This window comes from Mirounga angustirostris, unplaced genomic scaffold (genome assembly GCF_029215605.1).
Source record: "Mirounga angustirostris isolate CCGP_5_RB_7025 unplaced genomic scaffold, mMirAng1.0.hap1 SCAF_10, whole genome shotgun sequence".
NCBI lineage: Eukaryota > Metazoa > Chordata > Mammalia > Carnivora > Phocidae > Mirounga > Mirounga angustirostris.
Genome location: NW_026991718.1, coordinates 35046632 through 35057398, shown reverse-complemented (window position 1 = coordinate 35057398; position 10767 = coordinate 35046632). Strand labels below are relative to the sequence as shown.

At 51.3% G+C, this 10767-nt stretch overlaps 1 non-coding gene across 1 annotated transcript; it reads left to right on the top strand.

The window, feature by feature from the left end:
- Nucleotides 1–10304: 10304 nt before the first annotated feature.
- LOC123852197 (small nucleolar RNA SNORA63) lies at nt 10305–10435 on the top strand. Its single transcript, XR_006792811.1, has one exon. It is a non-coding gene; the product is annotated as a small nucleolar RNA SNORA63 (small nucleolar RNA).
- The last annotated feature ends 332 nt before the right edge of the window (nt 10436–10767 follow it).

Below are 10767 nucleotides of genomic sequence, written 5' to 3'. Positions count from 1 at the left end.
GTACTTTTGTGGGGTGTTTGGGGGGCTTTGTTTTTAATTTCCCAGTATCAGGGACTCCATCACTTCAGCTTTCTTCCTGAGGAATCCTTTGGCTCAGACGGAATCTCTAAAGGCAGCATCAAATGGCAGTTCACATGACAGCTGCGTAAGCTCGGCCACCACGCTGCCACGGAGCCCGTCACTGGGTATCCCACCCTCCCCAGCTACCACGCTTGTCAGATGGCTTTGCCCTCTCTGGGAACTCGGCAAGTACCAGCCCGGGGGACCCCTTCTTTCTAATGGAACATAGACCCCCTACAAGACAAAGGGGTCTGTGCTCATTAGAAAGTCCTTAAGCCAGGGGACACCTGGGTGGCTCAGTCGGTTAAGCATCCGATTCTTGATCACTGCTCAGGTCTTGATCTCAGGGTCATGAGTTCAAGCCCCACACTGGGCTCCGCGCTGGGTGTGGCGCCTACTTAAAAAAAAAAAAGTCCTTAAGCCAAAAGAAAACAAGGTGCAAAAGTTTCTTCTCACTCCTCGTGAAGCTGATCGGAAAATCTCTGGGCAGTGTGCTTTGTGCTTGTTCCAGTTAGGGATGAGGGTAATAAACTGTTTTTTAGAATTTCCTTGGGCCACTCCCAAGGAGAGCGAGAGGACCAGACTACTGAGGGAAAGGAAGTAAGAGGACAAGTGGTGAGTGCCATGTTTTAGGTGTGGATGTCTGGATTGAAAGGAGAGGGGGCAGTTAGGAAGGAGGGCGCTCCCTTAGGAATCAATCCTGAAAGCCCAGTTTCCATTTTAAAATGCTGCTTTGTCCGTTTGCTCAGAGAATTTAATGATATTCCACAGCTGGGCACCAAACAGGTGCCTCAAAAACCTCCCAGCTATGGAAGTCTACAGGCAGAGGCTGGACGACCTCTTGCTAGTGGCCACATAGAACGAAGATTCAAGCCTCAGGCAGAGGTTTAGCAAGCTGACATTTACTCCCCTTCCAACTTGGGGACGCCTTGACTAAATGGTGTCTCAGTGGTATTTTCAGGAGATCCTTTATGATCCCAGGGTAACTGTACCAGAAAAAGGCCACCTTTAGTGAATCCACTTTAAACAAAATTGAAGTAAATATTTCATAGTAAATTAGGAGCAAAAAGTTTGATTGAGGCTTTATCCTGAAAAAGTACACATTAAAAATCATGAAGAAATGATAGGAAGTTTGTCGTGTGTTTAACAAAATTTGCAATCAAGTGCTGATTGAGGGAACGGGCATTTTATTCCCCACAAAACTGCCTGTTTGCATGCTGCTGAGCCAGAAACACGATGCCAATGGAGGAGCATTTTTGGCCCCCATCAAAAAAGAGAAACCGAAGGCTTGCTTCAATTTCCCAAAGGTTCCTCAGTGTTTTGGAATTTTAATCATTCTCTTTAAAGGAATCTTGATTTGTTCTTTCTCTTTTCTCCTTTTCATGCGCAAACTGGTCTAACAATAAAATGGATAAAATCCGTATTCCTCCAAGGCTTTGCAGGTGACTCTCTGACAAGATTTTCTCATTCCTCCCACCCTGAGTCCTTTTTTTTCCTTTTTTTTTTTTTAACTTGCAGTTTCATCTGGCATTTGACTTGCATCCTGCTCTCCTTGGATGTTAATGGATGGCCAGCCTCCAGAAATGCTCTCTCCTGGTCTTGCTTTTCCCTTCGCCCAGACCCTCCTCCCCGCCCCGGAACCTCCTCTAGTTTCCTTGCTCGTGTGTCTCATTGCTCAGCTCTTCTGCACCCTGCTGTTTAGAAGGTGTTTGCGGGGCAAGGGCTGACTGTTGGGCAGCCCTTCCTGCTAAGGGCACTGACCCTCTGGGAACCCCAGCATTTAAGAAGTCTGCAGGGCAATAGCCAAATGGTCCTTGGATCGCACGGAACAGGCATCGACTGAGCACCTGCTCTGCGGGGACCGTGGATGGTGTGGGATGCTGTCTGCCCCCCAAAGCTTTCTGTAGCCAGCATGTCTCACCTCTTTGCCTCTGGGTCTTGAACAGAATGGGTCCTTCTCTGGGGTATATCTTGGTTCTAGCCCAAGGGCAGATGGGACATTCCCTAGATACTGCTTGCTTGGTGTCCCTGACGGGCCAAAGGTAGGGTACCACCAACACCCAAACATGACTGCCCAGAGGACCCATTGGGCACCTCTGTGACCATTCGCCTTCCATTTCTGGAGCTCTTGCCTTGGGCCCGGCACTGTGTAAGCAGCCTCCATGGATGCGTGTAGCCCCCTGTCATCCCCACAGTGGCCACAGGAGATAGTGAATCCTGTCGTTTTACAGGGAAGGAGACAGGCTCACTCAGCTGACGGGAACTGGAGCTGGGTCTCTGGCCGGCTCCTCCTGCTTCCTGCCCTAGGCTGCCCAGACCCATCCTCCCACCAGTCTGTCCCCCGCCCCCGGCCTCTCAGGAAGCGACAGTGAGACAAGCCCTCGGAGTGCCCCTGATACCAGCGGGCAGGGGTCATCTGCGGGGGTGAGGCCAGCATTTGGGACAGCCCAGCCTCCTGGCAGGGTCTGCAGGGGACCACGTGGCGTCGTACTGAAAGGGGTGGCGGCTCCGGGCTGCAAAGTCGTGACAACAGTGCCCGCCCAGGCAGGTACCAAGTTCCGCTCTGCAGCATCCAGGGAGCCAAAGGCCCACCCGGTCCAGTGGATCTTTCGCAAGAAGGCGAAAAACTGGATGCTTTTAAGGTCATGGAACAAAGAGCAGAATCCCTCCATGGATCTAAGAGAGGATTAAGAAGCTGATGTCTGTGATGTGACCACAAGCCAAAGCTTGCAGAACAGAACAAATCACGGTCACCACAAATACGTGGCGAGGGCCGGCATCACGGGAGGGCAAACGGCGACAGACAGCTACGGAGCAAATCCAACCAGGACATTGTGGGGACTCTTACCTGTGACTGCAGGGGCTCTGGGGGCATTCTCCTGGTGGCCTTCCCCGTGCAGGGCAGGGTGGCCTGATGGGGGCCTCATCCGCAGATGGTCCTCCTCCGCGAACCGATCCCTGACCCCCCCATTCTGCTCCCAGGGGGCCCCCACTGGATCTGCCCTTCTCCTAGAGAGGACAGTTGATGGGAGTTGAGCTGCATCAGCAGTTAGAAGCCAACTCTACAAAGCCCTTCGTATCAGAACCCTGGCAGCAACCCGCATGGGGGATCTCAGGCCTCCCCTCGCTGACCTTACAGAGACAGCAAAGGGTTCGCGCTGCCAGCCGAGGGCCCGAGCGAGCAGGCCTTCGGGGCCCACACAAGGGCCTGTTGTCCCGGGAATCACTCGGGGCCGGTTCGGGGGTCACAATGGGGCCTTTCAAGGGACAAAGAGCCTCTGGCCCAGCGGAGTGTCCCTGCACACATGGGCATCTGCCCAGGGCATTTAAAATAACAGGATTTGGAAAAACAGATTTAAAGTGATGTTGCCCACTCTTTGCATGATTCAAGGCCTTTGTTCTGTCTCCGTCACACTTGGCCATGGCAGCCGTGGTGCGGTGCTGGGGGCAGATGCCAGGGCTCCCTCTCAGGTACCACAGGGACAGTCACTGTGCCAGGCTCAGGGATTTGATACACACAGTGTGTTCAGCGTCCAGGGCTTCTCTCAGCCAATGCACAGGCAACGAAAGCTCACTAGGACAGACACCCAGGGACAGGAAGGGGGGGGAAGACTCGCCAATGACACCATGTGCCCAGTACTACGTGACGTGCTGACCTCTTCACATAATCCTCAGGACAATCCTATGTGACGGATGTCATTTAGATGGGGAATATGAGGCACAGAGAGGTGAAGCGACTTAACCAAGTTCACACAGCAAGTCAATGTGATTCCAGTTCCAGGGTGTCTAGCTTCAAAGCCCCAAAGATACCTGTCATGTGCCACATCTCACCATGATAGGGTCTCTGTCCCTCTGGGAGCAAGGAGCACAGACAGGCCAAGCACGTTCTTCACACCCACAACACTGACAGATGAGATAAGAAGGTTCCAACCTGCACACAAGGAGTGTGGGCAAAACCCAGCCAGAAGCCCAGGCCGCCTGGGAGGTAGGTGTGAGATGAGGGGGATTTTGTTGGGCAAAGAGGGCAGGGAGGGCCTTCCTGGGCAGAGCCAGGGTGGGGATCCAACCCAGGGAGGGTGGGGAAGAAGAGGTCTCAGGAGGTTATGAGGACCTGGGGTGCCCCTGAAGGTGAGGCCGCAGCCTGGCTTTTACCCAAGGAGCACTGGGGGGCAGGATCCCCGTTGGACGGTGGCAGATGTCTAAGAAGAGATGGTGGTGGGTCTGGACGGCAGCAGTGGGGGTATGGGGGGGGCAGGCATGCAGGCTGGGCTGGGGAGGTGGGATAGGCCTGACCAGACTGTGGTGGACTGAGAGCCGGTAGAAGGGAGTGGCCGAGGGCATGCATCCCTGAGCTCGCCCAGGCGTGTGGCCTCTCTCTCAACCTCAGCTCCCTTGCCTGAGGAAGTGCCAGCAGCGATCACCATTATGGGAATGAAGGGAAAGGTCTAGAATGATCCTGAAGTTTCTAACCTGGGCACATGATGGTTACTGGCTTTGTCTTTATTCGTTAACCATGTTCCTGACATCAGAAACTTGGATATTTTGCTTTTCCCCACAGAACTGAACATTTAATTGGCCATGACATAGTTTAAAATAACCCTATTTAAAATAGCCTGAGTGGCTCAGTCGGCTAAGTGTACAAATCTTGATTTCAGCTCAGGTCATGATTTCAGGGTTGTGAGATCGATCCCACACAGGGCTCCAGGCTGGGGGTGGAGCCTGCTTGGGATTCTCTCTCTCCCTCTGCCCTACCCCATGCTCCCACACTCTCTCTCTCTCTCTAGCTCTTAAAAAAAAAAAAAAATAGCCCCATTTAGCAAACCAAACTTCAGTCCCTTGAAAGGGGCCATTTCCTCCAGAGCCCTTCTGACCGCTACATGAAGTGCACCATGAAGGCCCGAGAGAGTCAGGGTCATCCAACCAGACCCTGGCTCCCCTCCGTTTCCTGGGCATGAGTAGCCAGGCCTGAGCAGCCTGAAGCCCCCATTCCCCTGGGGTCAGGCGGGACAGCGGTGCTGGGAGGGATCACAGAAGTTGCCGATGAACAGGAGATCCAAAAGTCCAAGAGACCCGGCCAGCACCCAGCAAGTTAGTGCCAGAGTTGGTATTCAGCCTTGGGCCCCCGGGTACCCTCCTCTGCCAGCCACCCCCTTGTCTTCCTGCCCCTGCTGCCCTCCTCTTTCCCCCAGTTTTATTAAGATGTAATTGTCATGCAACATTGTACAAGTTTAAGGTGTACAACATAATGATTTAATATGTGTATATATTGTGAAATGCTTACCATAATGAGTTTAATTAATATCCATTATCTCATCCCTATTACAAAAAAATTGTTACAAATTTTTTTTCCTTGGGCTGAGATCTTTTAAGACTTACTCTTAAGCCACTTTTAAATATACAGAACAGTGTCGTTAGCTGTAGTCATCATGTTGTTTTTTTTTTAAGATTTTATTTATTTATTTGACAGAGAGAGACACAGCGAGAGGGAACACAAGCAGGGGGAGTGGGAGAGGGAGACGCAGGCTTCCCGTGGAGCAGGGAGCCCGATGCGGGGCTCGATCCCAGGACCCTGGGATCATGACCTGAGCCGAAGGCAGACGCTTAACGACTGAGCCACCCAGGCACCCCTGTAGTCATCATGTTATACATCACATCCCCGAACTTACTCACCTGTAACTGCAAGTTTGTGCCTTTTGACCCCCATCACTCAATTCTCCTGCCCCCTACCCCCCACTTCATGCAACCACTAATCTCACCTGTTTCCACGCGCTTGTTGTGGTTTTTTTTTAGATTCCACACACAAGTGAGATCACACAGTATTCGTCTTTCTCTGACTTATTTCACTTAGCATAAGGAAGTCACTATCCCAAACAGATAAGGACACCCTCCTGTTCACAGCGGTATTATTTACAACAGCCAAGACGTGAAAACAACCTGGACGAATGGGTTAAAGGAATATTATAAAGGAATAAAGGAATATTATTCAGCCATAAAAAAAGAAGGAAATCCTGCCATTTGTGACAACATGGATGGACCTCGAGGGCATTACACCCTGCTTAAGACACCCCACTGCTTTCTGCCTCGTGCACTGTGGTGAACAGAGCAGAGCTGAATTAGCAAACTGTGCTGGTGGGCGGGGAGAAGAGCCATCCCTGGATAAATACCCAGGCTTGGTGGTCCACTGGGAGACCCCGTGGCCTTCAGCTTCGGGGGTTAGAACTGATGACCATCTTGAGCATTACACAGGACACGCATCCAGCAATGGCTTGAGTGAGGGGCGCGGCTGTCCCCAAACGTCATGCACAAAGCGCCCAGCACACTCTGACATGACACACCATGAATGTCAGTGACGGTGATGATGGTGGTAATGGTGTCATCCACCAGCCTGAACCCTGCCTGGCTGACATGCCACATCCTCCAGGGCACTGTCCCCCTACCCAGCCGGTTCCTGCTCCTGGGTATCTTGTCTCTCCACACCCCAGCCTCTGCTCCTTAAGCCTGCAAGCACCCCGCATCCCCACCGCTTCCCGGGCAGATGGCCTGGCGGGTTTCTCTGCAGAAACCTGTGCACACCTGCCCCCCCGACAGGATAGAATGAGGCCAGAAGGACCGACGGCCTCTATGCAGCTCCCAGGATGGAAAGTGGCAGAGGAAGGAGGATGTGAACTGGCCCCCGGGCCTCTGCATTCCTCCCATCCAGGCCAGGAAGTGAGGGCCGGCAGGGGAGGTGCAGGTGGACGACAGCATATTTCCATGGACCTCTCACATCTAAAAGCAGGGCTGGGGCCCCCAGTCTTGGCCTAGGCCTTGCTTGGTGTAAACAATCCCCGGAGTGCATGCTGAGACCGCGTGCCCAGGGAGCAGGTCGCCACAGCCTGCCGCCCTGCCCTTCACCCCACTCACCCGCGGCAGGCAGTGCCCAGCCCCTGCTGCTAGCGGGCAAACGATGTTGGCCTCTCAGGGGGGCCCCACTGGCTGTCCTCCGTGCTCTGGCACAGCCCCCCGCTGTAATGGAAGGGGCAGGGGTTTCTCACCTCCCTCGGCAGGAAGGTGGCGGGGAGAGGAGTGATGGAGGGACAGAGAAAGCTGCCCTGTGGTCATCGGGGGCCGCCTGTCCCTCATCCTGCTCACCTCTGTTCCCTCCTGTGTTACATATGTGGGTCCCCAATGGCTGGAGGGCATTCTCAGTAGGACTGAAGCTAAGAGTTCCCCACAAGTTCTTTGCTATCCCCTCACGACAATCTTGCTAGGTAGATGCTATGATCATTTCCCCTGTGCAGATGAGGAAGCAGGCTCTCTGACACTGAATAATGACCACCTGAGTAATGCCCAGGCTGAGCCCAGCCTTGAACCGGGGCAGGCCCACCTGGAGATGGAAGCAGAGATGGAGCCAGCCCTGCAGAAGTGTCACATGGACTGATGCATCCCTGACATCCCCCTGCCTCCGTCCAGCGCTCGTCTCGCCCACTGCCCCCCGCCCCCAGCCCCTTGGCCTGGCTGGACACAGGTTCTCAGCTGCCCCGTTCATCTTTGGAGCTCAAAGGGGTTCCTGTTCCAGAAGATGCTTGCATTTAAGCAAGAGACCCTTGCAAATCTGAGAGGAAGACTTGAATGGTGCTGTTTCAGACACACAATCCACTCTTGCACAGCCCCAAACTTCTCCACCAATGAGCATGTTCTTCCTGCTGGAGTGGGACAATGACCCACCCCCAGTCCTGAGGAGCAGTAAGCAGGCCCCAGCATGCCTAAGCAAGCTCCGTCCTCTTTAGGCCCAGATAAGTGATTTCCCCAACAGCTGTGAGAAAGAGCTGATAAAGCCCAGAAGCCGGCAGGGTCCGCGAGCCATCAGGTGGCCGGGAGAGGACAAAGATGAGTAAAAGGACCCCTTCCTTTCTTGGATGTGACCACGTGGCAGATGTGGGTTTGGTGTTCTGATTTCTATGCGGCCTTCGTTCCCTCCAGGTCCCTACTTCAGCACTAGGGCCAAAGTCACCTGTCAGATCACTCTCCTGCCACCTGCCCAGAGGGTGGGCATCAGGGACCCTTCCCTCCTCCCTAGGCAAGGAGAAATGTTCTGTATCTTCTGTCCTCCCCCCACCCCCAGGGTGCTGAGAACACTCTGTGGCTCTCCAAACTGGTGTGTCTGGCCACCACGCTCCCTGCCTCCAACCTCCGCAGGAACTCCACCAGCAACGGCCCATCCATAGCCCAAAACAATGTGAAACTCACATCTTTCCTCAAGCTCCAATTGGTCACGTGTTTCTAGCACCACAAGAGACCTCATCTCCTACTTCCAAAAATTTAAAAGGAAGAAAAAGAAGAAGCCCTTCAGAGGAACTTCCCCATTGCCTTGTCCTTCCTGGGCTCCTTCTTCCTGCCCCATCCCTCCTAGTCTACAAACCTACCCCCATCCTCCTGGCCACATACTGCCCCTTCACCTGCCCAAGGCCAGTCTCTCCGGCACTCCCAGACCCCACGCCTCCTCCCAGCACTCCCCCTCCTAACCTTCCGTGGCTGCTCTCCTCCCTGATGAGGTTTCCACCAGGGCACACGCTCACATGTCTGCCTCTTCCCAGACGGCACCAACACCAACAGGAGGCAAAACCAGATCAACAAAAAGCAAAACTAAAATACAAGAAAGTAAAAACAACCCAAGTGAAACCAAACCAAACAAAACCTGTCCATCAACCTCCTCTTCACTTCACAGCCAGACTGGTGAAGGAGGTGCCCCCTTGTGCATTTGGAGAGTACAGGTGAAATTATTTCACCAACTTTATTGAGGGATAATTAGGGTATAATAAAATGTACCCATTTTCACATATATTTTGATAAGTTTGACCAACACGCACACCCATGTAACAATTACCTTGATCAAATTATAGAATATTTTCATCACATAGAAAAGTTCCCTTGTGTCCCTTTCAGTCAACATCCTATGGCTCCCACCCCTCGGCCCCAGGCAACCACTCATCTGCTCTCTGTCTCTATGGATGGATTTGCCATTTCTATAGTTTCATATAAATAGAATCTTACAGAATATACTCGTTTATACCTAGCTTCTTTTGCTCATCATGATGTCTATGAAATTCATCCATGTTATCCAGTTTTAAGACATTCATTATTTTTTATGGTTGTTTTTTCTAGTATTCCATTGTATGAATGTGTCATAATTTGTTTATCCATTCATCCGTCAATAGACATTCGGGTTGGTCCAGCTTGAGATATTATGAATAAAGCTTTGTCTTTGTGTGAACACGTTTTCTTTATTCTTGGTAAAAACCTAGTTGTTGGGGGCGCCTGGGTGGCTCAGTTGGTTGAGCGACTGCCTTCGGCTCAGGTCATGATCCTGGAGTCCCGGGATCGAGTCCCGCATTGGGCTCCCTGCTCGACAGGGGGTCTGCTTCTCCCTCTGACCCTCCCCCCTCTCATGCTCTCTCTCTCATTCTCTCTCTCAAATGAATAAATAAAATCTTAAAAAAAAAAAAAACCCTAGTTGTTGGATAGCTGGGTCATGTGGTCAGTGCCTATTTAGGTTTATAGGAAAACCATTTTGCTTTTCAAAATGGCTGTACTATTTTGCATTCCCACAGAAATGCATGAGTCCCAGTTCCTCTTCCTACCAATATTTGATATTATCAGTCTTTTTAAATTTTAGTCCTTCTGGTGGGTAAGATTTTAATATGCATTTTCCTAGTAATTACTGACGTCAGACAACATTTCACGTGCTTATTGGCCCTTTGTATATCTGCTTTTGTGAAGTGTGTGTTGAAATCTTTTTCACATTTTCTACTGGGCTCTGTGTGTGTGTGTGTATCAGATATATATTTGATTCTCACTTGCAGTAGTTATGTCCTATAAAGTCACCACAAACACTGACCTAGCAAATACCCTCCTAGGCTAAATACAGGATTAGGTTCTTATGAGCCTCTGGTCACAACATTTTCATCATCTGACAGATATATAAACTTGTTTTATGTGTGTTTCTGTTTTTTTTTGTTTGTTTGTTTGTTTGTTTTAAATTTTTTTTTTTAATTTTATTTATTTTTGAGAGAGAGAGAATGACAGAGAGAGAATGAGAGGGGTGAGGGTCAGAGGGAGAAGCAGACTCCCTGCTGAGCAGGGAGCCTGATGTGGGACTTGATCCCGGGACTCCAGGATCATGACCTGAGCCGAAGGCAGTCGCTTAACCAACTGAGCCACCCAGGCGCCCCTGTGTGTTTCTGTTTAAAGACACCGTATTTTAGATGCAGGATCTAGTTACAATGTAGCTGTAAAGTGCTGCCTTGTCTTTGCCCCCTGCTCAAAATACAGCTGTTACCTTTCTAGCCCTGTCCGCCATGGTGCTTAGCAGCCAGGGATGCATGGTCTCAGACATGTTTACCAAGTAAAACACTGACTTGAGGGGCACCTGGGTGGCTCAGTCATTAAGCGTCTGCCTTCGGCTCAGGTCATGATCCCAGGGTCCTGGGATCAAGCCCCGCATAGGGCTCCCTGCTCAGCGGGGAGTCTACTTCTCCCTCTGCCACTCCCCTGCTTGTGTTCCCTCTCTCGCTGTGTCTCTCTCTGTCAAATAAATAAATAAAAACTTTAAAGACACCATATTTTACCTATTTTTTCGATTCTTTAACATTGAACTCATAGCCAACAGCATTTTATTTTATTCCTGAAAATTATCTAACACAGGGAGCCTGAGTGTCACAGTCAGTT